Genomic DNA, 5,786 nt, shown 5'->3' with positions numbered 1-5,786 from the left:
CAGGTCTATTTATAAGGTAGGGGGTATTTCCAATTGTCCATGTGCTGAAATGTCTCAATTGGCTGTCCTGTACCCCATGATGGATGTGTCATCATGGGTCAAAGTTCTTCACAATCTAAATGCATATGTCCGCCGTGCGAACAGCGCCAGAAGTCCACCGGTTTGGCGAATCGCGAACGAGGAAAAATTCACTGTGAACCGACCGCCAGGCGAACCGCAAGGCCATCTCTGATACTGGGATCACATTTACATATTGAAAGATTTCCTAAGCGGTGGAAAGAGGAGCATATAGCCCATCATCTGATGCATATGGCGTAAATAGTTCTAAAAAAAAAGTGCAACTGTTGGAATGTAAAAAATGTATTAGTGTTCTAAAAAGTATGGAGAGATTCAAAGGCAGTGTAAAATTTGATAAATGGAAGCTGACCTGTGGTAAAAGAGACCATAGAGCAAATGGGGTGGTGCTGTGGTAAGGATGACAAGCTAAAGGATGAGGCTTTGTGTAAGGGCTGGTACCAGAGCAATGGCAGATGAGGCTGTTGTTGTTTTTGGGTAAGGCAATTGTTGGCACTGTCTAAATTATGCATTATATTTTATATTGGGACATTGGTCCTTTTTTATTTGATACCATTTTGGACGTGAATAGATTTATTAGAAATGTAACCATTAAAAAGCACTATCATTTTTCAGCAGGAGAAGTTGGTGGTCCTGAGTTATCTGTATCTGCATCCACTGGTGTTGTCTTGGAGGATACGGATTTCTCATTTATGGAACATTGTGCCATAGGATATCTTGAGGATTTATCTAGTGAATCCCAAACTGTACAGGTGGTTGGTGCTAGTGCTGTCAAATCGGTTCTTTTTAAAACAGAATCAGATTTTTATCCTGTGAATTCCCGCACTCCTGAGATGAATACATTTCAGAGAGCAGTGGAACAGGATTTGACAGCTCTGGCATCACATGTATTGATGGGGGACAGTGTATGGTGGGATCATTTGACCAAGGATGAAAGAGTATCTCTAAATCTAGAGGAAGATGACAGCATTGTTATTTGCAACTCAGATAAGGGAGGACTTATAGTTGTAATGGATATTGAATCTCACAAAGGAGAAGCCATCCAACAATTATCTGACACCCATACATATATTCCACTTGGAGGAGATCCAGCTAAACAGTTTAAATCAGTTGTGGCATGACTTGTGAATAGAGGGGTTAAAGTAGGAATTTTCAACCAAAATGAAGCTGTTAAAATAATACCCTGTTGTCTCTATATTTTACCATCTAAACCCATAAGGGACTGCTAGGGTGACCCATTATATCAGGCATAAATTCCCTCAATGAAAAATATAGGCAATGGCTAGGTAGGCAATTGCAGTCTTTGGTTCAGCAACTCCCTAGATATCTAAAAGACACAAACCATCTTCTTGAGGTCATAGAGGATTTTCAATGGAGACATGAGTACTCGTGGGTCACATGTGACGTTGCGAGTTTATATTAGTCAGTTCCTCATGACCTTGCTGTTTTGTCTGTGTCTTTTTTCTTAGAGACATTCACAGATTTAACAATCGAACAGAGAGATTTTATTTTGGAAGCCCTGAATACCTTCTATCCCATAACTATTTCTCTTTTGATGGTGTGTTCTACCTCCAAAGGTGCGGGGCTGCGATGGGGTAAAATTTTTGCCCTCATTAGCCAATCTGTACATGGGTTGGTGGGAGCGGTCCCGCATCTTTGGAGGGGAGAACCCCTTTAGGTCTTCCATCAAGTTATATTTGAGATTCATAGATTCATAGATCACCTCCTGTTTATTATGAAGGATTATGAAGGTTTATTATGAAGGATTGGATATCTAGACTTATTCCCTTTTTGGAGTACCTTATTTGTAACAATAATAATCTCACCTTACTAGTGACGCTCATAATGATGAAATAAATTTTATAGATGTACTCTTCAAGGGAATAAACATGAGAATTAGCCCGACCCTGTATAGAAAGCCTCTGTCAGGGAATTCCCTTTTGTTAGCCCAAACTGGACATCCCAGGCATACGATTAAGGGTATACCTGTGGAACAGTTCATACAAGAAGAATTTGTAGGGATGACCTGGACTTCGAATGGGAGGGAGCTTCCCTATTCCAATGGTTGTTGGAGAGAGGATATCCGAGGTGGATGATCGATCGGGCCCTGACTATTGCCAGAAACAAAGATCGGGGAGATCTTACCATGAGAAATATGTGGGCAGGGCTGGACTGGGACAAAGATTTGGCCCTGGACTTCATCCAGACCAGCCCACAGTATATAAACTATATGCAATTGCGCAAAAAAAAACATAGGTAAAAACATTCCAGTCACTGTACTATGGGTGAGCAGGGACTTGGGTATCTATGGTTTCACTGAAAGAACAAAAAAGTCCCTGCATTGGTGGTTTCACTGGAAGGACAAATGTCCTTCCGTCCGTGTTGTCACTGGAAGAAAAAAAAAATGTTCCTGCATTCATCATATGTGACACCAGTAAATTTAAGGAGGTGGAGTGGTAGAAAGCTGGAAATGGGGATAGAGATGACGGGAGTGGAGTGTGGGAAGCTGACAGGGGCGATGACGATGACAAGGGGGATGAAGATGACGTGGGGATGAAGCTGACATGGGGGATGAAGCTGACATGGGGGATGAAGATGATGGGGCAGAGTGGTAGGAAGCTGACAAGGGGGGTGAAGGTGACAGGAGGATGAAGATGATGGGGCGGAGTGGTAGGAAGCTGACATGGGGGATGAAGATGACATGGGGGATGAAGATGACATGGGGGATGAAGATGATGGGGAGGCGGAGTGGTAGGAGGCTGACATGGGGATGAAGCTGACATGGAGATGAAGATGACTGGGGGATGAAGATGACTGGGGGATGAAGATGACTGGGGGATGAAGATGACAGAGGGGATGAAGATGACATGGGGGGATGAAGATGACTGGGGGATGAAGATGACATGGGGGATGAAGATGACTGGGGATGAAGATGACTGGGGGATGAAGATGACAGAGGGGATGAAGATGACATGGGGGGATGAAGATGACTGGGGGATGAAGATGACATGGGGGGATGAAGATGACTGGGGATGAAGATGACATGGGGATGAAGATGACTGGGGGATGAAGATGACTGGGGGATGAAGATGACATGGGGGGATGAAGATGACTGGGGGATGAAGATGACATGGGGGGATGAAGATGACATGGGGATGAAGATGACTGGGGGATGAAGATGACATGGGGATGAAGATGACATGGGGGGATGAAGATGACTGGGGGATGAAGATGACATGGGGGGATGAAGATGACATGGGGGGATGAAGATGACATGGGGGGATGAAGATGACTGGGGATGAAGAGGACATGGGGGGATGAAGATGACATGGGGGGATGAAGATGACATGGGGGGATGAAGATGACTGGGGGATGAAGATGACTGGGGGATAAAGATGACATGGGGATGAAGATGACAGAGGGGATGAAGATGACATGGGGGGATGAAGATGACATGGGGGGTGAAGATGACATGGGAGATGAAGATGATGGGGGGATGGAGTGGTAGGAGGCTGACATGGGGATGAAGATGACATAGGGATGAAGATGACATGGGGGGATGAAGATGACATGGGGGATGAAGATGATGGGGGGCTGAGTGGTAGGAGGCTGACATGGGGATGAAGATGACATGGGGATGAAGATGACATGGGGGGATGAAGATGACTGGGGGGATGAAGATGACATGGGAGATGAAGATGACTGGGGGATGAAGAGGACATGGGGTGAAGATGAAGACAAAATCTGTGTAGAATAGCTATTAGGACATCTTTAAAGGTAGCCTGTTGGGGTTAAAATATGGGATCACCCACCCTATAATTTGGGCAGAACAGTAAAGGATGTGCCCTCACTTCTCCAGAGCCCTGTGCTTTGCCTCTTTCGGACTCTTCAGCAATCGCACACCGCGTGGGGCAGTCCAAACAGCCAGGGACTGCGGGGGCTCCTCTGATCTGTCGTGGGTGGGACTGGACTGAGCCTGGAGGAGGGGATGACATCACGTTGAGGCGAGCGGAGCGCCGTGCCTGTGCTTCAGCACCTCATTGGCTGACATGGCACACAGTGCCAGCGAGGTTGCAGTGATTGGCGGGGTCTGGCGGGCGGGGGCTACTCACCACCAATCTGAATAGTGCATAAAGACAGCGCTGCCCGGACAGGCCGTGGAGCCCGCACACCGAACATTGAGGCTGAGCACATTATGCTTAGGCTCACGGCACGGCGCACACACAGTGAGTGACATTTCAGGCCGTCAGAGTCACTCTGCGCTATTTCAGCAGAGCTGCGCCGGCCCCGAAGCCTGGCAAACTGATCCGGGCTGGCCTGCACCCTCCCAGCTAGGCAGCAGTGCTCCCTAGGTGACAGGCTGTCACTGGAGCCGGCCCACTGAGCCATCGGCCCACCGGGAAACTCCCGGTAGTCCCGATGGCCAGTCCATGCCTGTATGTGGGGTAGAGATTGTCATTTGGATAGAATGACTCTTTCTATTCCATATAGTAATGAATTTAAAGAAATCAGAGATATAATTAACAAACATCTTCCTGTTCTATATGAAGATGAAGCCTGTGCCAAAATTCTACAGGGGAATTAACATAGTGTCCTGCAGAGCCCTTACTTTGAGTCGTACCTTGTCCCTTAGTTTCTATAACAAAAAGACTACTAAGTCGGCTACATGGCTGCATTTTAAGGGAAACTTCAGGTGTGGCATAATGGAATGTCCTTGTTGTGGCCAAATTACTTGTGGCGATCAGTTTTGCTCATCAGTGACACATAAGGAATATAAATTATCATTTTTTTTCAATTGTAATACTAGCTATGTTGTCTATTTACTCACCTGTGATAAATGCCATGTCCAGTATGTTGGTAGAACAACCAGACCTCTTTGTGATCGTTTCTATGAACACCTGTATATTGTAACAAAAAATCTATCAACTAATGTAGCCAAACACTTTAATATATGCCATAATGCAGGCCCGTCGCAACAGGACAGGCAAAACAAGCAATTGCTTGGGGTGCCGAGCTGGCCTGGGGCCCCAGCTGTCCAACTGGCCGCCACTTACTATAAGCTGCAGGCAGCCTGTAGCATGGCCGAGCTCCTCTTCCTTCCTCCTGCAGTCCACGCGGTACAGGAGATTCAGTTTCCTGTTCCTGGCCGGACTGACAGGAAGTGCACATGCTCACTTCCTTTCAGTCAGCCAACCGGGAACAGAAAATTGAATCTCCTGCTGCGCGGTACGTGGTAGGGAGGGGGGTTAAAAAGAACACGGGGGGGGGAGTAGTAAGGGGTGGAGGCAGTCCTTAAGACCCATTTAGTAATAAAAATATGGTAGCTTGCTGATCATAATAAAAACAATTACCATAGCTTTCTTTCCATTTTCTTTCTTTACCATCCCCTTTCCATCTTAATGCTTCTTTTTTGAAGTGTGTGCGTGTGTTTTAAGTATGTTGGATTTAGTTATTGTGCACTTTTTTAATGTATATTTGATTTTATGCTACAGTGGTGATTTTTGCAAATGTTCAATTGTTGAAAATGTTCAAATTTTATGCACATTATATGCAACAGCAGTATTTGCACTGTAAACCTTTTTTATTTATATAAAGTGTTGGTGAACTGTATCGCTATGCTGTGATTCCTGTAGGCTTTGCGTTGCGTGCGTGCAGGGGAGGCCTTCATGTCCATTTTGTTTGGGGTCCCCAAATTCCTTCAAATGGCCCTG

This window comes from Lithobates pipiens, unplaced genomic scaffold, assembly GCF_037356315.1.
Source record: "Lithobates pipiens isolate NorthernLeopardFrog02 unplaced genomic scaffold, aLitPip1_a1.2 Scaffold_3, whole genome shotgun sequence".
NCBI lineage: Eukaryota > Metazoa > Chordata > Amphibia > Anura > Ranidae > Lithobates > Lithobates pipiens.
Note: the sequence above shows the minus strand (reverse complement) of the source record.